We start from the raw sequence: 26,285 nt of genomic DNA on the forward strand, positions 1-26,285 counted from the left end.
TTTTGCAGGGAAGACATTAAAAGCTAGGCAGAAAGACTAGCTCTAGACCTTCTCCGGGCCCAGCCCTAACTCCCAACTCTGAGCGGAGGCATCCTTGGCCAAGGGCCACCACTCCCCTGATTCCCAAATTCAAATTCTCTGAGACTCAGTTTCCTCACGTGTAAAATGGGGATTAAGACTGTGAGCCCCATGGGGGACATGGACTGTGTCCAACCTGATTATCATGTATCTATCTCAGAGCTTAATAGAGTGTCTGGCACATAGTAAGTGCTTAACAAATACCATTTAAAAAAGAAGCACAGATAAAGAGAGCAGGATTCAGGAAGGGTTACGTTTTCTCTGATTGTTGCAGGGCAGGGTCAGTGGTGGTTACCCAAAAGTAAATGGAAACACCAACTCTCGGGGAAAAATCAGCAACTACCTCCTCAATCTCAGGGTCACCTAGTCTATCAGAGACCCCAGTACCTGCTCACATCTTGGTAGAGGCTCCTCTAGCCAGCTTTCAGGCAACTCCATTGTCTCCAGGTCAGGTACAAGGCCCTATCCTCAAAGGTAATTGACACCTGCTGGATTCCTCTCCCTTCTTCGGACTAGGCCAGGGAGGTCCTGGGAACTCTGGCCATCTTCTGCTCCCTGGCGATCAAACCTTGACATCCTCCTGGTCGTGGGGAACACACATCCCCAGCTAGGCAGGTAGAAATCCAAGCTAGGCAGATAGAAAGCCAAGCTAGAAAGATAGAAAGCCAAGCTAGGAAGAAAGAAAACCGAGGATGTGTGTCAGTTATCCCAGGAAAGCCACACAGAGCAGAAACTTCAGGAAAATCAAGAGACAAGAAGGCCCAATTGCCAGTAGTGGCAGGCATTGTAAACATCTTCATGACAGCACAACAAGGGACAGCCTTTTTGGATAATAATGTTGGTATTTGTTAAGCGCTTACTATGTGCCGAGCACTGTTCTAAGCACTGGGATAGACACAGGGGAATCAGGATGTCCCACGTGGGGCTCACAGTCTTCATCCCCATTTTACAGATGAGGGAACTGAGGCCCAGAGAAGTGAAGTGACTTGCCCACAGTCACACAGCTGACAAGTGGCAGAGCTGGGATTCGAACTCATGAGCCCTGACTCCAAAGCCCGTGCTCTTTCCACGCTGCTTCTTTGGAGGTACAATGTGGCCGGAACTGTGAGTTCTCATTGGCCTTTCCAGCCACACATGCCCTCAGAGGTGAACTTCACTGTCAGTAGAGTCTTCTTCGAGTAGGAAGGACAAATGTAAAATTGTCCCAATCCCTCTTGACCCTGCTATTTTCAACTACACTACCTCCTGTGGGAACAAATTCCACAGCCTTACCCCCTCCCGGTGAATAAATGTTTCTTTTTGAGTGTTGCCTCTCAAGTTTCACTGGGAGTCATCGCCTCCTCCTGGTGGGGTGGGATTTGGGGGACAGCTACCGTGTGGCATTCCTGCTCACACACTTTATGACTGTGTACCTTCAATGAGGTCCCCTCTCAGATTGCGTCTTCGCAGATTGGATCATCTTCCCAGACTGTAACGATTGTTCTCAGGCGGGAGTCTCCTTGGATTGTGACTTCCTTGGACAAGATGATTGAAGGGAGGACCCCTTCATTCTTCACCAGAGGAGATTCGCTAAGATTGTGTCAAACCTAGAGAGGACAAGTAGAGGGTTAGTTAATCCCACAGTGAGAAGATCTTGCTTCACCCTTTGACTCCTCTGAACCCTGAGGAAGGTGGTGCCTTAATTTTACCCCTTGAAAAATAATAAGAGGACATGGATTCTAATCCCCACTCTGGCATTTGCCTGCTGTGTGACCCTGGGCAAGTCACACAGAAGCAATGTCACCTAGTGGAAAGATCAAGGGCCTGGGAGTCAGAGGACCTGGGTTCTAATTCAGATGCTACTTCTCTGCTGTGTGATCTTGGGCAAATCACTTACCTTCTCGGTGTCTGTTTCCTCATCTCTAAAATGAGAATTAAATCCTACTCCCTCCTACCTAGACTGTGAGCCTCATGTGGGACAGGCACTGTGTCCGACCTGATAACCTTGTAGTTACCCCAACATTTAAAGCAGAGTTTAACGCATAATAAACACTTAACAAATGCCATTAAAAAAAGCCACAACTTCTCCATGCCTCATTTTCCTCAATTGCAGAATGGAGATTTAATACCTGTTCTCCATTCTACTTAGACTGTGAGCCCTGTGAGGGACAAGGACTGTGTCTTACCTGATTATCTGGTATCTACCCTAGCACTTAGAACAGTGCTTAACGCATAGTAAGTGCTTAACAAATATAATAATAATAGTAAAAATAAGCAGCAGCAGCATGGCTTAGTGGATAGAGCATGGGCCTGGAAATCAGAAGGTCAAGGGTTCTAATCCCGGCTCCACCACGTGTCTGCTGCGTGACATTCTAATCCCAGCAATGTCACTTGCCTGCTGTGTGACCTTGGACAAGTCACTTCACTTCACTCAGCCTCAGTTATCTCATCTGTAATATGGGGATTAAGAGTGTGAGCCATATATGAGACAGGGACTGTGTCCAACCCGACTAACTTGAATCTACCCCACCACTTAGTACAGTGCTTGAGTCATAATAAGCGCTTAACAAGGACCATAATTAATAATAGCAATAATAACAATAATAATGATGATGATTATACCTGGCTCATCCCTGCCCATTGACATGTGATAAAACAGGATATGATCACGTTGTTAGATGTTCTGCTCAGATTTTCCAAAGGAGACATAATTTCATCCAGCCCCTTTGATGCTACTGATGCCTGTTTACTTGTTTAGATGTTTGTCATTCCCCACCCTCCCCAGATTGTAAGCCTGTTGTGGGCAGGGATTGTCTCTATTGCTGAATTGTACTTTCTAAGCACTTAGTACAGTGCTCTGCACAGAGTAATGCTCAATAAATAGGATTGAATGAATGAATGAATTTAAGTTGATGCCCATCGTGGTCCATTCTGGAATTTCTGCTGTATGGCTGGGGAGAGTTTTCACATTTGAGAGGGAAGGCAGATGGCAGTTGGTGGAAGGCAGTGTGGTCTAGTGGGAAGAGCATGGAATTCAAAGTCGGGAACAGTCAATCAATCAATCAAATAATTTCTTGAGTACCTCCTGTGCCCAGAACACTTCTCTGAGCATTTGGGAAAGTAGAGTAGTGTTAGAAGACATGTTCCTTGCCTTCAAGAAGCTTACAATCTAGTGTGGAGAGGCAGACATGAAATAATTTACAGGTAGGAAGAAGAAGCGCTTAAAGATTAGAATACATAAGTATGTTCCAGAGAGCTATGGATGCTCAGGAGAGCATCGCTGCTGAGGTGATGCAAAGAGGTTCCATCTCATTCCCTCAAGAGATTTGGCTTCTAATTCCGGCCTGGCCTCTGGCCTGTTCAGTGAACTCGGCTAATTCACTTAACCTCTCTGAACTCCTTTCCTCATCTGAAAAATATGGCAAAGATATCTGCCCTCCTTACATTTTAGATGGTGAGCCCCAAGGACTCTATCTGATCTCTTCTTATTGTGCCTACCCCATTGCTTGGCATGTGTGGTGGGCGCTCAATCCATTCCTTGACTAACTGAAGCACCAGCTGTATCTTGGGGGAGGAGGCCTGGTCCCTAAGACACTTTCCCATGATTGCATTTCCCCTTTCCCAGCTTCCTGGGATCCTTGGAGCCTGCAAGAAAAAGGTCCTTGATCTGGGAAAGCCAAATATAAACCTTTAAATCTTGGAGAAGTCCTTTGGGAAGAAGGGAACTGAGGAGCCTTGTGCGTGAGAGACAAGACAAATGGAGATTTAAAGCCAAGCTCTCCTGGTTGGGGGATATCACAAGGCCAGTTTAATGAACTTGGCTTCCCCTCAAATTCCTCAGCGATCATGTGACCCATGGTCCATGGGGAAAGAAGAGGGAGAATGGTGGGGGGGAGCAGATTGGCCTCCCTACAATCCTAGCCTTGGACATTAAGGCAGGAAATGGGGCATCTCTGCTGAGGAGAAGGGTCAGAGAGTCAGATGGTGACCCTGGGCAGAGAGGAGCCAGTGAGCAGACTCGCCAGCAGAGGAGAGAAGCCTCCCAGATGGGGATGGAGAAGCTTAGAAGTCCCAAAAGGAAGATATGAGTTTAGGAGTTTGGGTGCCATTATACCAGCTTTGAACACATGTGCCAATCCACAGGACGGGGCCTGAATGAAATCGAGAGATGCACTGAAAATCAGATGGGGACCTAGTAGAAATACAATATCCTCTGCTTCTCCTCTTTGGTACCTTGAAGTGTGACTCTCACTGAAATCTATGTTTATGAGGGAAAACTCAGAAGTCATAAACTCTTCATCTGGTGATGCTGTTGGGTCAGGGGGAGGGGGAAGGGAGGATCCCTGGGACCTCTGGGCAAGACCAGTGCAAATGACACAGGCCTGGTCAACTGCTTGCAGCCACTTGGTTTATGCACACTATCTGCAAGGCTGTCTTAAAACTGAAGTAAAATGGTTGACCTTTTCCCCAAGCCCAGGAAGAGTCCCAAGTCCAAAGAGGACAGCAGCTCATTGAAGGTGGATGAGCCAAAGAACAGCTTGAGCCACTCAGTTCCACACCAGCCTCTCACCTTGGCCTGCAGTTTGTAGTCCTGACAGAAAAGGTGGGTGTGGAGGCCAGATGTGTCCGAAATGTCCCAGCTGCAGAGAGTTTCCTTGCCCAGAAAGCATGCCTGGACAGAACAAGGCAGGATGTACAGTATTATGATCTGTTCAGGTCAAGAAGGATGGGAAATCCACCCAGACTACTGAGAAAACCATGCCTCCCTGATAACTTGGGGACTTCGGGGAGGCCTGAACAGACTTTTACTTCTCATTTCTCTTCCATTCTTGCTTCCAAATCCCTTTTGCCCTCCACAATTCATTTGTTCTAGTTTGGCTCATTTCCTTTTTTTTTTTTAATGGAATTTGTTACTACCTACTATGTGCCAGGCACTTTACTAAGCAGTGGAGTAGACAGAGTGGTCATGTTGGACACATGGAGTGTGTCCCACCTTCGTTCCTGTCGCACATAGGACTCACAATCTTAATTCCCATTTTACAGATGTTAACTAAGGCACAAGGAAGCCGAGTGCTTTGCTCAAAGTGACATAGCAGACAAGTGGCAGAACCAGGATTAGAAACCAGGTCCACTGACTCCCAGTCCCATATGGAAGCAGTATGCCCTAGTGAATAGAGCACAGGCCTGGGAGTCAGAAAGATCCGGGTTCTAATTCCAACTCTGCCTCGTATCTGCTTTGTGACCTTGGGCAAGTAACTTAGCTTCTCTGTGCCTCAGTTATCTTATCTGTAAAATGGGGATTAAAACTGTGAGCCCCATATGGGACAGTGACTGTAACCAATCTGATTACTTTGTATCTACCCCAGTGCTTAGAACAGCACTTGACATGAAGTAAGCACTTAATGAATGCCAACATTATTATTATTTCCAATAGGCCACGCTACTTCTTTTATTAGGATTCCCTCACTCTTGACTGTAAACTGACATGGGAAGGGAACCTGGCTACCAAATCGGCTGTATCGTCCTCTCACAAGCATTTAGTACAGTGCTCTGCACACAGTTAGTGCTCAAAATATGTGATTGACTGATTGGTTGATTGACAGACTTTCACTTGGGATGTAACAAATGTGAATGTCCAGCCTGAAGACATACTGTTTCAAGAACCAAAGGGAATTTCCTCTCCAAGCAGTTCTATGGTCATACAGCTGAACCCAGTTCTCCAGCCGCCCTTCCAATGGACCCAATTACAACAACAACCATAGCCCTGCACCCTTGCCCCCCTTTTTCCTCTGCTTGGCAAGGCTGGCTGCTTGTCCAACCCACTTCTCTGCATAGAAACTACGTAAATGGCAATTTACTGGATGATAATCATAATTGGGTTATTTAGAAGGGTTATTGTGCCAAAACACCATGTTAGATATAAGATAAGCAGACAACTACGGCCGCTGGCAGAGTCCAGACCACTGGGGGTATCGGCCTTCTTATTCCCATCCCCGTGCTCTTTCCACTAGACACAATGCCCTAGTGCTTTGCTCGAATTTCTAATTTCCCTTTCCCCTGTCCCCACTACCATTACTTACTTTGGGCCTCTCCAAACGCAAAAAGTCCCCTTATCCACCATCCTGGTCCATTACCCTAAGGCCTAACCCTTGTGCCAGGAGCTCTGACTAAGCCACCCTTTTCCTCTTATCACACTCCCTTCTGCATCACTCTAACTTGCTCCCTTTATTCATCCTCCCAGCCTCACAGTACTTATGAACATATCTGTAATTCATTTATTTATATTAATGTCTGTCTCCTCCTCTAGAATGTAAGCTTGTTGTGGGCAGGGAATGGCTCTATTTATCGTTCTATTGTATCTCCCAAACGCTTTAGTACAGTGCTCTGCATACAGTAAACGCTCAATAATTTGATTGACCGACTGACCTCATTCACTGAGGGCTTAAGTACAGTGCTCTGCACACAGTGAGTGCTCAGTAAATATGATTGATGGATTGATGGATTCAACCATTTAACTCCATTTAGTTTCAGTTCTCATTTAATTGTGGAAAGCCTTGTGTCTAAGACTCTAGAGATCTGTATTCAAGCCCCAGTTGTGTCACTGCCCTGCTGTGTGATCTGGGCAAATTGCTTAACCTCTCGGGCCTCAGTTCCTCATCTATAAAATGGGATAAATTGTTGTTCTCCCTTCTCTTTGTGATTAAAAACCCAGGGCAGGAAAGGAGTGAGCCCAATCTGATTATCTTTATCTACCCCCACCTTTCATCCCAATACTTGGAACCTAGTAAGGGCTTAATAAATATCAGGATAATGATAATTGTTATTGTTAGTATTATTAATGAAGATACAGTTCCACTACCTCAACAAGATGATACAGAAAACTATACCTTAAAGAGGATTAGGAGAAACTGGAAGGATCAGGGGCGAGAAGCACAAATGGCTAAACAGGAAAATGGGTTGAAAGGTGTCAGCACTGTTTACCTTGGAGAAGAGACTAAGGGAGAATTCACCATCTTCAAGTTCATGGATTGTATTTATGGGCAGTGTCCTGACCGGTTATTTGCCATGTTCCATGAGGACTAGGAAGATGAAATGGAATTAAATTTCAGGAAGAGAGAGGAAGATAGTGGATGGACAACAAAAAGAACACTCCACTGTCAGATGGAAAGTGAGATGGAACATCTGATGGAATTGCCCGTAGATCTTCTCAAAATATTAACTCTCTGTCCCTCCGCTCCCTTTCTGCCCAAACAACTCTCTGCTCTGGTAGTTTAAGCATTTCTCGTCTAACAGGGAGGGAGTTGATGACCTTTCAACCTCTTCCAACCCCACAATTCTCAGAGATCTCATAAAGAAGCAGTATGGACTAATGGAAAGAGAACGGGCCTGGGGAGTCAGAGGACTTGGGTTCTAATCAGGCTCTACTAATTTCTTTGTGACCTTGGGCAAGTCACTTGATTTATCCAGGGCCTCGGTTCTCCAGTTTTCCCTCCTACTTATGTAAGTCCCATGTGGAACAGGGACTGTGTCCACCTAACACCTCATTCACTTGTATCTACCTCAGCTCTTAGAAAAGTGTTCAACACATAATAAACGCTTGACAAATACCACTGAAAAAGAAAAGGCATCTTCCAGTACAAAACAAAGTTTTCAAGTCTGGGCCACAAACCTACACGGATAGTGGCCATCTACCAATGCCAAGGGGTGGAAGCACGATAGCCCCAGGTGGCACTAGAAAATACAAGTCACTGAGAAGCTCAAGGTGCCACTTCTTATGCTGGGCATTCCATCAGCTCTTCCCCCGTTACCTATCTTCACTCCTCTCCCATTACAAACCAGCCCTCACACCTTGCTCCTCTAATACCAGCCTATTCACTGAATGGCGATCTTGTTTCTCTCACCATTGATCCCTCGCTCAAGCTGCCTCCTGGCTGAAACTTCCTCCCGCCTCATGCCCAAAAGACCACAATTCTCCCTGTCATCACCATCTCATTAAAATCATGTCTCCTCCAAGAAGCCCTTCCCAACTAACCTCTTGTCTCCTCACCTTATTTGCCCTCCCATCTGTCTGCATTGTTCTACGCACTTGGGTTTGAAAAGCCTAAGCACTTCGATATCCCACCTTCACCCCCTGTCTGTGTCCCCTATCTGCACTTTATTTTATCTTTCTCCTCCACTTGACTGTAAGCTCCTAAAGGGGAGGGATTGTGACAACTAACTCTATTGTACTGTACTCTCCCAAGAGCTCAAACTTAGACTGTGAGCCCCATATGGGACAGAGATCATGACCAACTTAATTCTTGTGTCTACCCAACGCTTAGAACAGTGTTTGACTTATAGTAAGAGCTTAACAAAATACCCATAAAAGAGCTTAGTACAGCATTCTGCATACAGTAAATGCTCAATAAATACTACTGATTGATTCATTGATTAATCCCTATTTTACAGATGAGGAAACTGAAGCTCAGAGAGTTAACTGACTTTTTCCAAAGTCATTCATAAGGCCAGTGAAGGATATGGGATTAGAACCCAGCTCCTCTGACTTGTGTGAGTGCATACATTTCTCCTGGGGACTCTTTACCATTCACTTGCTCCGGAAAAATTGTGTTCCTTCCCTGGTTCCTCTGAACATGGCTGCCATAACCAAGCCATGGAACTTAGTGGTTTATGCCCATTGTCCATGGTTTCTTCTCCACTTTGGGTCCTAGCAAACTTGGACCACTTTTCTACAAAAATGTTCAGTCCATATTTCCCCACTCCTCAGGAACCTTCAGGGGTTGCCCCATCCTCCACCGCATCAACAGAAACTCTCACCCTTGGCTTTAAAACACTCAATCACTTGCCCCACCTATCTCACTGCACTACTCTCCTACTATCCCCGGCCCATACAATTTGCTTCTCTAATGCCAACCTACTCACTATACTTCATTCTTGTCTATCCCACCACCAACTTCTCACCCACGTTCTCCCTCTGGACTGGAACACCTTCCCTCTTCATGTCTGACAGACAATTACTCTCCCCTACTTCAAAGGCTTATTGAAAGTACATCTCCTCCAAGAGGCCTTCCCTGACTAAGCCCTCATTTCCTTTTCTTCCACTCCCTCTTTGTCTCCCTGATCCGCTCACTTTATTCACCCACTCCTCCAGCCCCACAGAACTTATGTACATACCCGAATTTATTTATTTATATTGTCTGTCTCCCCCTCTAGACTGTAAGCTTGCTGTGGCTTGGGATGTCTCTGTTCTATTGTACTCTCCAAGTGCTTAGTACAGTGCTCTGCATGCAGTAAGCAATCAATAAATATGATTAATTTGATTGACTGGTTGAGTCATGTGGTGCCCGTTGCAACCCAGATTCGTCCACTCAGATTCCGTCTCCCGGGATTTTCCCAGGATCCTACTGAGCCAGTCCAGTCCTGCTGGTCCTAAGGACCGGGTGAGGAGAGAGTACCTCTGTGGGGAAGCAGAGAGGAGGGGTCATTGGCTGCCTCTATTTGGGTCACTTGAGAATTTCAAGTCAGGTCCACTGACCATTCAGCCATTGAGTGGCAGGCAGAGAGAACTTGGCCAAATTGAAAAAAAGGCCAAAAGTCTTAGCCTGAGGGCTGAGGATGCAGGTTTGCCCTATTTTGGCTAGAATGTTGTAATGGGATCAAGGACTATTCCCCCAAATAACGAGTCTGTTTGGGTACATCATGAAATGGTCATGTTTATACTAATAATAACTGAGGGGTTTGTTAAAAACCTATTATGTGCCAAGCACTGAACTAAGCTCTAGGGAGAATATAAGATAATCAGGCTGGACACGACCTGGTCCCACATGGGGCTCCAGCCTAAGCAGAAGGAGAATAGATTGTGAATCACATTTTATAGATAAAGAAAGTGAGACACAGAGAAGTGCAGTGTCTTCTCCTGAGTCATACAGCAGACAAGGGGCAGAGCCAGGATTAAGAATCCAGGGCCCTCTATCCCAGGCCTATGCTTTTTCCACAAGGCCACGCTGCTTTTGGAGATTGGAACGAGTGTTTGGAATAGGTGAGTACCTCAGTGTTCATTCTCCCGAAAGCAGGGTTCTGCAGGAGCCAGGCACCTAGGTTCTAGAAGCCCAGGTGAAGTTCTGAGGCCTGGTTTCCCCTGCTGGACAGAGACATCTTGTCTGTTTTGTTTTCCGTGGGAAAAGCAGGACATGGGCCTGAGATTCAGCTGTTTTTTGTTAAAGTCCAGAAGATATTTAGCAATAAATGACACCTCGCAAACTAGCTGAGACTGAAAATGGCTAACAGAACGGGCTTAAAAACTCCACCAGCTAACGCTCAAACTGTTGAAAATAAATTCTTTTTTTATAGTTCAAATGGATTTGGTTCGTAGGGGGTTGCCCAATAGCACAATGAAACTGTGGTGTCAAAGGCAGAAGAAACAGTGACCCAAAGATTTGAAAAGGGACGGATAAATGGATCCCACGCATGGTCGGCCCACGATTCATTGGATTAATTAGTGGTGGGGCCTCCCCAGCCCCAGGCTCTCGGTTGTCGGGGGGATCCAGAACAGTCTCGGATGTGGAGAGGACCCCGTAACCAAACACAGGGATGGTCCTCACGGGCTGGGTCCAGGAGAAGGAACCCAGCTGGGCCCTAGTTGGCCCACCCAGGAGACGTGAGATGCTCCAGGCAAAAGATGTGTGAGGCAATGCCAACCGGACCCCCGCACGTTGCCACCCACGGCTACGGACTTTATCTTGAGCATAAAATTACCTGGCATTGGGCATGCTGAGCTTTTCCAAGTAAACCTACTTCATAATAGTTAACTGATTCATCTTTCCCCTCCCCTAGCGAGGTAGTTGGCCGCGTCGGCCTCCATTTTTTTAGATTCTAGAGTGCGGCCCTAGTGCCCAGAAAGTGGCACAGGAAGTCAGCAGGCTAGGGTTCTGATCCCAGATGGGCCACCAGCCACCTGTGTGAGACATGGGCAAAGTCCCTACCCTCTCTGGGCCTCAGATTCCTCAACTGTCCAAGATCCCTCTCCCCATCTCTTAGATTGTGAACCCTGTATGGGACAGGACTGAGTGCCATCTGTTTTTCTTTCATCAACTCAGTTCTTATTATCAATAATAATAACAGCAATAACAATAATGATAATGTTAATAATAGAATAATGGTATTTGTTAAGTGCTTACTATAGCTCCAGTTCTGTTCTCAGAGCTAGAGAAGATACAAGTTAATCAGTTGGGACACAGTCCCTGTCCCACATAGGGCTCACAGTCTAAATAAGAGGGAGGTCAGGCATTGAATCCCCATTATACATATGAAGAAACTGAGGCACAAGCAAGTAACTTTCCCAAGGTCTCACAACAGGCAAGTGGCAAAACCTAGGATTATTACCTAGATCTCGCAGGTACCTTGCAGGTCCATCCTCTTTCTGGTAGGCCTTGCTACTTCCCACAGTTCAGCACACAATCCATCAAACAATCAAGCATTAAATAAATACCACAATGTTATTGTTACCATGGATAATTTTTACTAAACAGAGACTTTTACTATCAGAAAGGCAACATGACTTAATGGACCTGCTGCATGACCTTGGTCAAATCACTTATCCTCTCTGGCCTCAGATTCCCCGTCTCTTTCATGAGAGATGTTTTGAAGGACAGCCTGAGGAAATATGGAGTGAGAAGGCCACAGAATGATGATCTGTGGGACACAGACCTGCAGCAGACCATCTGACTTCTGTACTCAAGAATGGAGAGGAAGAGGCAGAGAGATTGCTGGTGAGGAAACACCCTCCGCCAAACGATTAGAAATCATTTTAAGGAAACATGGTCCAATGCAAAGGAGAAAATGGAGGAGGCAATTATCTGCATAATCCAGTCTCCTTCCCTTCCTTTCCAAGACACTTCATCTGAAATATCCAGATAACTGAAGCAAGAGTGAGAAATAGCTTGACCTAGTGAAAAGAGCATCGTACTCTCCCAAGCACACAGTGCTCTGCATACAGTAAGTGCTCAATTGATTGATTGATTACTGCTTCTACCTTTGCTAACAGCACTTTATTATTCACTCAACTAACCTATACCTAGCCTGAAACTGAATTTTACACCTCTCCACACAACAATAATTATATAACTAGGGTTTTTTACAAGGGCTTACTATGCCAAAAACTATTCCGAACACTGGGGTAGATACAAAATAATCAGATCAGACACAATCCCATATGCAGCTCAGTCTAAAGGGGTACAGAAAACAGAAGAGGAAACAAAGGTATATGGAAGTTAAGTGACAGGCCCACAGTCACATAGCAAGTCAGTGGTGGAGGAGTGATTAGAACCCAGATCTCCTGACTCCCAAGCTTGTGCTCTTTTCAGTAGAGTTCTTTTCAGTAGACCACACTGCCAGCTGTCCCTGTACCGGACAGAAATGTCGACCACCCACCACTGAATGGCAAATTCAAGGCGAATGACTTCCTGCAAATGGCTGAGATGAAGCCAGGAGTCTCATTGCATTTCTCTCAAGCATTTGCTCTCCAGGGAAAGATGTATCTCTCCCTATCCACTTGGCTTTGCTCCATACAGTTCAAGCTTCCCTCATTTCCCCTCTGCCTCACCCTCCTCCTTTGAGGGAGGCCAGGTGCTATAAGATAAGGCTCTGGAACAAGCTGGATTCTTTCAAGAAGTAGCGTTCCCACCAGCCTTGTGGTGGGGATTTCGTACTGCTCAGAATCGTATCATAGAATCGGCCCGCTCAGCTGGCGGGAAGGAAATGTGATAATAAGGCAATTGCTTTCTCACCGTTGGCCTCCTCCAGGGACCGAGCAGAGAGGCGGAAGGTGGAGTGGAGGAGGAGCCTTGCTATTTGATAACCTCCATCTCACCCATTTATGTAGTCATGTTGAAGTCCAGAATCAGAGAGAAGTCAAAAGTAGCCCTGAGCATGTGCAGGGAAATGAATCCACCTATTGCCCCCTGGTAATATACCATTGCTTCATACCTCTCAGGCAATGGGAGCTCCACTCAAAGCTGGATATAAGCCTCAACCGTTAGGCCTCATTCAGACACGTCCAAGCCCTGACTGGCCCTTCTTCCAACAATAGCCTCAGTCCAGCATGAATCTTTATTATTTTGGCAACTCTAAGTGGTTGTCAGCTTGTGTAAATGTGCACGTGTATTTTAGGGCAAGTGTACCTTGTGTGGTCTCAAAACTGTGAACTGTAACTAGCGCGGACTTTTCAATGTCTCTAAAGTGTGTCCAGAGGCCCTTGAGCTCAGTCTATCCAAGGAAGAGGATAATAAATCCATTTTGTTCAATTTTCAAATAAAACTGGGATTGGTGGTTCTATTCCTTTCTGTTTCTCAAGGATTTTCCCCTACCCAACACCCTTCCACCACAGTTCTAGCTAGTACCAGGCTTCTTGCTGCTGGCTCTAATCCCTCCGACCTTGCCCCATTCTATTTTAACAGGATGGAATTCATTTTCTTTCTCTGGTTTCCAAACCAACAAGGCTCTCTATACCACAACCCCAAAGAGGGATTGTGTCTTCTAATTCCAGTGTACTCTCCCAAGTACTTAGTACAGTGCTTGGCCCCCTCAAGGTGCTCAATCAATATGATTGACTGACTTACTGATTGGCTTGAGCCACCTGGTTCCTGCATCGGACAGGAACCCATGTGTTTAAGAGACCGAGCAGAATAAGCCTCCTGTCACTTTCCAAATTTAACAAGCACAGTCTTCCTCTCCAAACCAGAGACAGGCCCAGTGCCGAAACGCATCCCTTTCAGTGGCTTGGGGCAGGACTTGGGGCATAGTTAATCACTATGATCTAAGACTCCTCCTACTTGTGGTCATTCACCCCAGAACATAATAAACAGATCCCGCTAAAACCTCCCCGGAACATAATAAACAGAACCCGCTAAAACCTCCCCGGCTTCAGCGCTCAGAACAACCCAAGCTCATAACAGCTGGGATGTACTTAGCGAATCCTCACCGTAAACAGTCTCAGAGTGACCATCTGTCCCCAGTTTGCATGGGAAAGTCCTCATTCTCTACCCACCTCCTCCCCAGAACTGGAAAGTCGGGCGTCAAACTGACCAATTCACTAGGGGCCACCGCCTCTCCCAGAGAGAAGCTCTCTGCTGCAGCCAGCTGCCTGAGGTAAGCAATGGTTTTCTTTCATCACCCTTCCCCCCCTCCCCACCCAAGGCCGCATTCCCCCTCAGCACCCACCCCACACATCTGGCTCCATTTCCCTTTTTAGTAATTGTCCCCGTTCTTGTTAGCCTGCAGGTCTCATGTCCATCCCAATTCCCAACCCCCAGTTTGGGGGAAGGAGTGGTGGAGGCAGAAGGAAAGATCAGGGAATCTGGATCTGAGGCGATGGAGGGCATGGGCCAGGGAAGTGGAGGATTCATTCATTCATTCAATCGTATTTAGTGAGCACTTACTGTGTGCAGAGCACTGTACTAAACTCTTGGGAAAGTACAATATAGTAATAAACTGACACATTCTCTGCCCACGTGAGTTTACAGTCTAGATGGGGGAAAACAGACATTAATAATAATAATAAGGTATTTGTTAAGAGCTTACTATGTGCTGAGCACTGTTCTAAGCGCTGGGATGGTTACAAGGTGATCAGGTTGTCCCACGTGGGACTCACGGTCTTAATCCCCATTTAACAGATGAGATAACTGAGGCCCAGAGAAGTTAAGTGACTTGCCCAAAGTCACACAGCAATTAAGTGGCAGAACAGAGACTAGAACCCATGACCTCTGACTCCCAACCCCGGGCTCTTTCCACATTAATACAAGTAAATAAATTACAGATATATACATAAGTGCTGTGGAGCTGGGAGGGGACAGGTCAGGGCAACAAAGAAGAGGGTGGGAGAAAAAGAAAGGAGGGCTTAGTCAGGAAAGGTATCTTGGAGGAAATATACCTTCAAAGCGGGGAGAGTCGAATCTGTTGAATTTGAGGAGGGAGGGCATTTCAGGCCAGAGGCAGGACGTGGGCGAGGGGATGGCGACAAGACAGATGAGATCGAGACAGGATGAGAAGGTTAGTATGCCAAGTGTGAGGACTGGATTGTAGTAGGGCAGAGTGAGGTGAGGTAGTAGGGGGCAAGAAGATTGAGTGCTTTGAAGCCAGTGGTGAGGAGTTTTTGTTTGATGTGGAGATGGATGGCAACACTGGAATTTCTTGAGAAGTGGGGAAACGTCCTGAATGCTTCTGTAGAAAAATGATTCAGACAGCAGAGAGTACAAGTTTCTTTGCAAAGTCAGGCAGGGACATGTTGGGGAGAGCAGGGACAGTGGGGACAGTGTGTGGAGAAGAGCAAGATGAGGAAAGAAATCACTGCTCCCTGCTGCCAGCCGGCAGGAACAGGAAGTTTCTCTCTGGGAGTGATAATGACCCCTAGCAAGTTTGCAGATCTGAAATGGTTCCAGTGGATGTCAGGATCAGGGCTTTCTTAATTATTAAGCAGAAGAGCCCCCCACAAGCCTCCACCCTACCACCCCCATCCTAGGCTTCATCTCCCTATAGCTTAGGCCCTACCCTCAAAGGCCCCCTGCAGCCTAGCCTCTATCTTTAAGGGCGCCCCATAATCTTGGCCCTACCTTCAAAGGGTTCTTAACAACCTAGGCCCCACCCCCACAAGATTTCAACCCTGGTCGGAATGCCTGGGAGCACCAGTGGGATGCCAAAAAAACAGCCCTCTATGGAACAGAGTCCTAGTGCTAACTAAAAATTCAGAGCAGGGTTGACTGAAAGGGTCATGCAAAGAAACACATATACAGTGAAGGACACAGAGTCACAGACGTTCTGCCTGGCACATACACACACATTCCAAGACAACCAGAGCTACCAATATATGAACCTAGACACATCTGTGTACCTTCAGATTCAGAGAAGTAGAGTGGCCTAGAGAAAGAGCAAGGGCCTGGGAACAGTAGACTGGGTCTGCAACTTGCCTGACGCATGGTTTTGGGCAAATCACCTAACTTTTCTGTATCTTAGTTTGCTCATCTATAAAATGGGGATTAAATATCTGTTCTCCCTCGTTCTTAGATTGAGCCCCACGTGGGAAAGGTACAGTGTTGGGAACCTAGTAAGCATTTTAAAACACCATAATTATTATTTCTAGATGCAGTGCCATACCAAGGAAAGCAACCAGAAGTTGGGAACCAGAGGAAGGGGAGAAGAAGGAGAAGGAAGAGAAGGGGACCTGAAGAATCTGTAACCATGAATAACTGAAAACTAGCTGGCTGAAAAGGGAGGGGCTTTACCAGTTGAAGACCCAAGCCAAATTCTCATGTTTCAAGGAGTCAGCGAAATTATTATTGGATTGCAAAATAGCAGGGGCACCTGCCTCTCCATCAGGTTCTGAGCTCCCTGCACAAGGTTCTGGCTCCCAGCAAATGAAACCACAGCTAGGTAGGTCCTTGGCCACTGATGGGGGTGGGTGGGTTGTCATCTACCAGACCATGGAGTCAGGGCAAGGGTCTTCTTCCCAGGCTGGAGTCTCTCTGGCCAAACCAGAGAGAACAAGATGATGAATTCCCCAAAAAGGGAGGGCTGAGTCTACCCAGATGGTCAGTGAAGAGGCTGGCTGGTTCAGAAAGGTCTTTCCGCCCCTCCCTCCCCTCTTGGGACCTCCAAAGTCTGAGACTGTAAGGTTTGAGGCCAATTGGATGAGCCCCTTCCAGAAGACATGGGAGCAGCATTTCCAGTTTGGCTTCCAGATCCTGTCTCTCTCCCTCTGATCTTTCCCAGCTCCGAGCAGTCAGACTGAAACAGGGTTCTCATGGATGAGTTGGTGGGAGTTGAAGAAGCAGAGAGGAGGTAGGTCAAGAGGGGATGCAGGAGCAGCCCTGTGGATGCTCAGTTGCCTCCGATTCTGAGGATTTGTGATGTGCAAAGTGGGTAGATGTGGGGGAAGCAGCATGGCTTAGTAGATAGACCCCAGGCCTGAGAGTCAGAAGGACCTGGATTCTAATCCCACCTCCACTGCTTGTCTGTTGTGTGACCCGGAACAAGTCACTTAATTTCTCTGTGCCTCAGTAGCCTCACTGTAAAATGGGGATTAAGACTTTGAGCCCCAAGTGTGACATGACCTGTGTCCAACCTGATTAGCTTGTATTTACCCCAGTGCTTAGTACAGTGCCTGGCACATAGTAGGCATTTAACAAATGCCATTAAAAAAAAGCCAGGACTGCCAAGAGGGAGTAGACGCTGAAATGAATGCTCCTGTAACATTACCACACCCAAGGCAGGATAATGATAAAAGCACTACTTATTAAGCATTTACTATGTCCCAAGAGCTGTGTTAACTGCTGGGGTATTTACAAGATAATCAGGCTGGACACGGCCCTTGTCTGGCATGGGGCTCACAGTCTACGAGGAACGGGTATTTTGTCTCCATTTTATAGTTGAGGAAACTGAGGTTCAGAGAGGTTAAGTGATTTGCTCCTAGTCACAGAGCAAGCAAGGGGGCCTCCTGACTCCCAGTTGATGCTCTGGTCACGGAGAATGGTTTTAACTTTCACACTGGGTTTAGAAAAACCTTGTTTGCACACACAAAGACACACACATAAACACACACACACATATATATATGCATATATATATATATAATATATATATATACAGTGCTGGCCCACCTCTGGACAGTGCTTCTCTGCCAGACCCGAAAAAGCATTCCTCCTACATTACCATAATTGCATTCCTACAAACCCCCATGTTATTCAAAAATTGTGTTGCATTAACCACAGCTTCAATGATAAGTAAAGGATTAGGAGGAAGATGTTTCCTAAACAAATGAAATATTGCACAGATTCTGGCATCCCATGTTTTGCAAAACCATAAGCTTTTTTAAAGCAGTTTCCACTATCTGACATTTTCTCTGATGTGTCTCTATCAGTAGCACAAAACTGGGAACCAATTTGCAGCAACTTAGAGTTCAACTACCAGAAAATGATGAAAACAGTGTCACAATCAGGTCCCTGTGCAATGCTTACGAGTCACTGATGACACTGGTGCTTTTGATGCTGCTTGAAAAAAGTCTTTTTTTAAAAAAAAACATTCCTGTAGGCCATATTGAATCACAACCAATTTCAGGCTCTGCTAAGGTACCGTGTTTTCCTAGTCTTCCATCCTGGTTTATTTATCTCATTCTCAGTTTCTTTTGCTGGTTCCTCCTTTGCCTCCCACCTTATGAAAGTGGGGGGTCCCTCAATGCTCAGTTCTGGGTCCCCTTCTGTTCTCCATATATATGTACATTTAATTCCTTTGGAGAACTCATTCTCTCCCATGGCTTCAACAGCTTTCTCTACGGAGAAGATTCCCAAATCTACATCTCCAGCCCTGACCTCTCTCCTTCCCTGCAATCTCGCTTTTCCTGCTGCCTTCAAGACATCACTACCTGAATGTCCCACCGACACCTCAAACTAAACAAGTCCAAAACTGAACTCCTTATCTTTCCACCCAAACCCTGTTCTCCCCCATCTTTCCCCTCAATCCTCTCCGTCCAGCCCTCTGCTCCTCCTGCCTCCCCTCAGCACTGTGCTCATTTGTATATATTTATTACCCTATTCATTTTCTTAATGAGGTGTACATCCCCTTGATTCTATTTATCTTGATGATGTTGTCTTGCTTTTGTTTTGCTCTGTTTTGCTTTGCTGTCTGTCTCCCCAGTTTAGACTGTGAGCCCATCACTGGGCAGGGATTGTTTCTATCTGTTGCCAAATTGTATATTCCAAGCACTTAGTACCGTGCTCCACACAAAATAAGCACTCAATAAATACTCTTGAATGAATGATCACCACTATCTTGCCTATATCACAAGCCCTCAACCTGGGCATTGTCCTCAAGTCTTCTTTCTCATTCCACCCACGTATTCAGTCTGTCACCAAATCCTGTCAATTGTGCTTCATAACTTTGTTAAAACCCATCCTTCTCTTTCCATCCAAACTGTTGCACTTATCCTAACCCCCCTTGACTACTGCAATTGCCTCCTCTCTGACCTCTGGGCCTTCTTTCTCTTCCACTCCAATCTACACTTCACTCTGCTGCAAAGATTGTTTCTCTAAAAAAAGTTCAGTCCTCATTTCTCCACTCCTCAAGAACCTCTAATGGCTGACCTATTATCTCCACGTCAAACAGAAATGCCTTTAAGCACTCAATCAGCTTGTCCCAACCTTCCTCACCGATCTCCTACTACAGCCCAGCCCACACACTTTGTTCCTTTAGTGCCAGGTTACTCAATGTGCCCCAATCTCATCTACCTTTCATTCATTCATTCATTCATTCATTCATTCAATCGCATTTGAGAGCTTACTGTGTGCAGAGCACTTTACTAAGCACTTGAAAGAGTATGATACAACAGTAAACGGACATATTTCCTACCCACAATGAGCTTACAGTCTAGAGCGGGGGAGACAGACATTAATATAAACAAATTACAAATATGTACGTATGTGCTATGGGGCTGAGGGGGGGAGGAACAAAGGGAGCAAGCCAGGGGGTGAGAGACAGGAAAAGAGGGGCTTAGTCAGGGAAAGCCTCTTGAAGGAGATGTGCCTTCAGTAAGGTTTTGAAGGAGGGGAGAGTAATGGTCTTTCGGATTTGAGGAGGGAGGGAGTTCCAGGCCAGAGATAGGAGGTAGGCAATGAATCAACAGTGAGAGAGACAAGATTGAGGTACGGAGAGAAGGTTAGCACTAGAGGCATCAAGTGTACAGGCTGGGTTGTAGAAGGAGAGTAGCGAGGGGAGGTGATTGAGAGCTTTAAAGCCAATGATGTGGAGTTTTTGTTTGATGCTGAGGTGGATGGACAACCAGGAGTTTCTTGAGGAGTGAAGATACAAGTCCTAAACATTTTTGTAGAAAAATGATCTGGGCAGCAGAGTGAATTATGGACTGGATTGGTTAGAGACAGGAGGCTGGGAGGTCAGCAAGAAGACTGATTCGGGAATCCATGTGGGATAGGATGAGTGATTGTATTAATGTGGTAGCGGTTTGGTTGGAAGAAAAAGGTGGATTTTAGTGATGATATGAAGGTGGGACTGGCGGGACTTAGTGAAGGATTGAATGTGTGTTGAATGACAGAGGGAAGTCAAGGATAACACCTTCCTGTGTGACAGGAAGGATGGGTGGTGCTGCCTACAGTGATGGGAAGGTCAGGGGGAGGACAGGGTTTGGGTGGAAAGATAAGGAGTTCTATTTTGGATATCTTAAGCTTGAGGTGACAGGAGGACATCCAACTAGAGATGTCTTGAAGGCAAGTGGAAATGTAAGGCTGCAGGGAGGGAGAAAGATCAGGGCTGAAGATGTAGGTTTGGGAATCATCCACATAGAGGTGGTAGTTGAAGCCATGGAAACGAATGAGTCCTCCAAGGGAGTGGGTGTAGATGGAGAATAGAAGGAAACCCAGAACTGAACCTTGAGGAACTCCCAGAGATAGGAGGTAGGAGGCAGAGGAGGAGCCCATGAAGGAGACTGAGAATGAACGGTCAGAGGTGAGGAGAACCAGAAGAGGACAGTGTTAGTAAGACAATTTTGGATAATGTTTTCAGGAGAAGAGGGTGGTAGATGTCCTCCCTCTAGCCTGGAATTCCCTCCTCCTACGTAGTGATTTATTGAATTGATTGATCAAGTGATAGATCAGATGACTGTTCTCCCCACATTCAAAGAATTATGAAGGTCACATCCTCCAAGAGGCCTTCCCTGATTAAGCCCTCTTTTTCCCAAATCCCTCTCCCTTCTGTGTCTTCTATGCATTTGGATCTGTGACCTTTGGGCATTTGATATTTGCCCCACCATCATTCCCACAGCATTTATTACATAACTTTCAATTATACATTACAAATTATTTATATTAATGTCTGTCTCCTCCTCTAGACTATAAGTTCATTGTGGGCAGGGGAGCATGTCTGCTAACTCAGTTGTATCGTACTCTCCCAAAGGCTAGGCCAGTGCTCTGCACATAGTAAGCTCAATGAATACCACCAATTGATTGACTGATGCAAATCCAGCTCTTAAACACTGCACTTTGACAGGTATATCTAAGCCGTTACATTCACCGAGTACCCACTGGGCCTGCCCAAAATGTTGGAAAAAATGTTTATGGTTGTCTATCCTATTAGAGTATAAGCTCTTTGTGGACAGGAAATTTGTCACTTCTTTAGTCTGTATTTTCCTAGTGCCTAGAATAGTGTACCTCAATAAATGCTTCAGTAAATAAATGCTTTGACAAATTAATATTGTTACTATGGCTACTACTATGATTGCTGCTGCTATTACTACAGTGCCACCTCCATGGTAATGCTGGTTAGAGCATCACTTGATGCCCATCAATATGCCCATCTGCCCACTCCTGCTGCCAAGCTTGAGATACTCTCTGTAGAACTCCCACGGCTCCCACTCTGAACAACCCACTACCCAACCTGCCACCAGAGAGGACATTATGGAGCCAGGATCTCCCCCGCAGATAGGCACTCAAGGAGTAGTGGAAGCTGTCATGGAGGGCTCAATTGATGGAGTGATTATTGACAGTTAATCTCACCTCTGCCAGCCCCTGAGTAGCAGTGAGAGGGCTTAGTGTGAGGGGTAGGTGCTGTTCCCCCCAACCTCCAACAACACCTCAATCTCCACGTTCACCTCCACATATTCCACCTACACACTGGACCTTCTCATTCTGCAGAGATTTGCTGTCCAGTTCACCAATTTCTTCCTCCCTTTGCTTTTCTGAAAGGCTTAATGCTGCCCAACAGATCGAGTGTATTGACAGTCAGGAAACAGTGTTTTAGAGTGGGAGGTGGAGGGCATTATGGAGAGTGAGGCAACTTGGGAGGAAACAGGAACTCGGTTGGGTCAAAGGATCAGAGGGTGGGCCATCTTGGCTGGATCGAAGGTATCAACCAAAGAAGGGCAGGCAATTTCAGGTGCAAGATCATCTTGCAGAGGGAAATTCATGTATAGCTGACAGAGTAGGGGAGTCACTGGTGGTTTTCAGACCAGACCATAAAACTGTAAGTTCACTGTGGCCAGGGGATGTGTCTACCAACTCTGTTGTACTGTACTCTCCCAAGAGCTTAGTACAGTGCTCTAAATGCAGTGAGGACTCAACAAATACCATTGACGATGAAGACTGTGAGCTCGTTGTGGGAAGGGAATGTGTCTGTTTATTGTTATATTGTACTCTCCCAAGCTCTTAGTACAGTCATCTGCTCATAGTAAGCGCTCAATAAATACAACTGAATGAATGACTAAGTCATACGTACCACGTATGCATTACACCAGGCTCGACATATTCCACAATGGTGTCATCAGCACCATTTTGAGAAAGTAGGCCAAATTCACCCTAATCTAGAGCATTTCTCTGGGGAAACATTTGATCCCCACCAGTTTTCTCCAGAACCATCTCATTCCCTTCCCAGGTCCCTCTGAACACGGGTGCCATGTCTGAACTGACAGTAGCCAGAGACAAGGCAGAGGGAGATGGGCACTGAAAATAAAAATGTCCACCTCAAAGAGGGCTGGTCCCATGTGCGATCAGATAATCTTGGATCTACCTTAGTATTTAGCATATGTAAGTGCTTAGTAAATGCCATGACCACCATAATTTTCCAGGAGACCAGTGCTGTCATCTGTTTTGGATAGGGAACAGACCAGCTGAAAACTCGACATTATAAAACCAGACAAATGGCTGCCCTAGCCAAGAAATTAGCCCACAGGTCAGCAGAAACAGAGGGCATTCTCTCCCAAAGGGATCCAGGAACCAACTGGTCAGTAGTCAAGAAAAATCACATCCCTGGGAGCCCAGTGCTTTTGGGGAGCACTGGAGGGATACACACAGCCTGTCTCTGCTTGGGACCAGGCAGCTGATTCTGCAGTAACCACACAGATCAACCCCACATCCCAAAGTCTGCTCTTTTTTTAATTAACACTTACTATGTTCCAGGAACCATACTAAGCGCTGGGGTAGATGCAAATTAATCAGATTGGACACAGTCACTATCCCACATGGGGCTCATAATCTCAATCCCCATTTTACAGATGAGGCAATTTAGGCACAGAGAAGTGAAGCAACTTGCCCAAGGTCACACAGCAGATGAGTGGCAGAAGATGGATTAGAACCCAGGTCCTTCTGACTCCCAGGCCCGTGCTCTATCCACTAGGCCATGCTGCTTGTTTATATGTGTGTATATCTATGATTCTATTTATCTTGATGATATTTACACCAGACTACTTGTTTTGTTCTGTTTTGTTTTGTTGTCTGTCTCCCCCGTTTAGACTGTGAGCCCGATGTTGGGCAGGGATTGTCCCTATCTGTTGCCAAATTGTACATTCCAAGCACTTAGTTCAGTGCTCTGCACATAGTAAGCGCTCAGTAAATGTGATTGAATGAATGAATGAATCTAAAAATCAGTTTGTTAGAGAAACCAGCCAACTCAGGCGAGAGCAAGGACTCACTTCCATGGGCTGGCCGGGAGAGCAGATGTTCTGGGAGACAGAGGCTAAGCCGGGCATAGAAGGACCCCTGTCCTGTCTGTTTGGGGGTTGCTTATGCTATTGTTTCCATTCCCTGTTTTGTTTTGGAGTTCTCTCTTGTCTTTGGCAAGAAATTGAAAAAGACTGCCCCAACTTTACTCAGCTACTTGAAGTGTCTTACTCACGGTTGGCTTACGAAATGGAGGGCAAAGTGGCTTCTCTAGCTGTTAAAATCTGAGTGATCTTCTGCCCAGAGCCCAGAGGCTAGACCCTTCTCCAAGCCAGCCACCATATGATGCATGCCACTAGACCCTGGAGAACCAGGCAAATGAGTGTGGATGGCTCAGGGCAATCTATCACCAGTACTGCAAAAACACTTCAAGCACATGCCCTGCTAATGATGAGACATATCTCTCTGCTTTTAATGAGAAGCCACATAGTTGAGTTGAAAGAGCATGGCCCTTCATGAAAGTCAGAAGACCTGGATTTTAATCCCGGTTCCTCTACTTGCTTGCTGTGTGGCCTTGAGACCCTTCTGTGTCTGTTTCCTGGTCTGTAAAATGAGAATTCAAAATCTGTTCTTCCTTCTACTTAGACTGTGGGACAGGGACTGTATCCAGCCTGGTTAACTCCGAGAGTTTAGTACTGAGCTTGATGCATAATTAAGTGTTTAAAAAATACCACAATTATTATGATTAATGATCAACACTTAAGTAGACCTCACCTAGATAGCCAGGGGCCAGAAAAGAGCCACACCTCTATTTTCACGAACACTGTGCAAGTATTCAAGAGGTTATTATCATTATTAATTATTATTATGAATGATGAGGATGATATATTGGTAGATGATATATTGGTTACTGTCCCACATGGTTTCTCCACCTAAGAAGGAGGGAAAACAGGTATCTTATCCCCATTTTTTAAAGATGAGGAAACTGAGGCAAAGAGAAATGAAATTACTTGCTCAAGGTCATTACAGCTGAGCTACAAACACTTTTACAGACAAAACCCAACTGTCAACTGTGTGGTCTTCAAAGAGAGGGGCAACTCTAATAAATCCAGACCACTCCTTCTGCTTGCACTTCACCTCTGTGGCCAAGATCCTCAGCTGAGAGATCCAGGCCCTTGGTGGGCAGGCCCAGCAGGAGAGAGAGCCTGGAGGGGCAGGTGCTGAGATTCTGCCCAGAAGAAGGGTTGAGTGTGAACTAGAGCTGGATGATCCCTGGTAAACAAGGAGAGAACTGTCTGAGGACCCTCTGTCTAGGGTAGTGTTCTGCCTGGGCCCTGTCCCTGGCAAGTGACTAGAGACCCTGAAGCTCTAAGTCCAGATAATGGTAACATGCCACCAACTGAGTTACCTTCTCCCTAAGTTCCTCCCACCCTCCAGTACTCCCATTAAAGCCTGCTTCTTATTTGAGGAGCAGGAAAGGGCTGGGGAGATGCCCTTTCCCATCTCTGTCTTCCCTTACCTCCCATCTTCCTCACTGGGTTGCTCCCCCAACTCCCGCTCCCAGCTTTCCCATGGGCCAGCCCCAACCCTGCCAACTTACTCTTGCCCTTTGCCACTTGCTTCACCACTGCACCGCAGAAGAAGCTGCTTGCCCGGAAGCTGGAATGACCTGCACACAGTAAATGCTCAATAAATAAGATTGATTGATTGACTAATTCATTTATTTATATTAATATCTGTCTTCCCCTCTAGACTGTAAGCTCCTTCTGGGGAGGGAAAGTGTCAGTTTATTGTTATGTTGTACTCTCCCAAACGTTCAGTACAGTACTCCGCACACAGTAAACACTCAATAAATACGATTGATTGATTCATTCAATTGTATTTATTGAGTGCTTACTGTGTGCAGACCACTGTACTAAGCGCTTGGAAAGTCCAATTCGGCAGCAGATAGAGACAATCCTTACCCAACAATGGGCTCACAGTCTAGAAATGACTGACTGACTGACCCACAGCCACAGAGAGTTGGTATCCAGAAGGAATCCTGTCAGCCACCTCTGAGTCCCCAGATCCCTCAATGTCACACTAGCCACACAGGATTTTCCTCATCCATTTCCCACCCCAAAGGCAACATCTAAGGCCAGAGGCTGTTCGCCTTCTGAAATCCTACCAGGAACACACACAGACACACCCCCAATCACACCTCTCTCAACCATACACACAAATACACACACACACATACATGTTAATACCCAAGTACCCCACACACTTCCTGACCACCCCACCCAACCACCCCTAGATTTTACTCAGGCAGGCATGCGGAGGAGTGGACAACCCAGCCTTGGGCAGACAGGGGTCTCTGTGGGAAGGAACAGCAGAAGGCCCCACCCTGAGCCCCTTCTGCTGTTCAGACCCAGTCTAAGGGGAGGCAGCAGCTCTCATTTAGAGCAGCCAATCATTCTGTTTCATATTGGATAGTCCAGTTTCGAGCTGGCTGCTGCCACTTGATACTGACCCAGGATCAGACATCTTTATGTTGGGTATTTTTTACTTTAAGCCTCAAACCTCTCTCTCCAGTGGCTCCCGCTGCCAAGTCCCACAACTCAGAAACAGCCCCTTTCATTCATTCATTCAATCGTATTTACTGAGCGCTTACTGTGTGTAGAACATGGTACTAAGCACGTGGGATAGTACAATATAACAATAAGCAGACACATTCCCTGCCCACAGTGAGTTTACAATCTAGAAGGGGGTACAGACATTAATATAAATTACAGATTTAATAAATGTGTACTGTGGAGCTGGAAG

The sequence above is a fragment of the Ornithorhynchus anatinus genome, chromosome 11, assembly GCF_004115215.2.
Source record: "Ornithorhynchus anatinus isolate Pmale09 chromosome 11, mOrnAna1.pri.v4, whole genome shotgun sequence".
NCBI lineage: Eukaryota > Metazoa > Chordata > Mammalia > Monotremata > Ornithorhynchidae > Ornithorhynchus > Ornithorhynchus anatinus.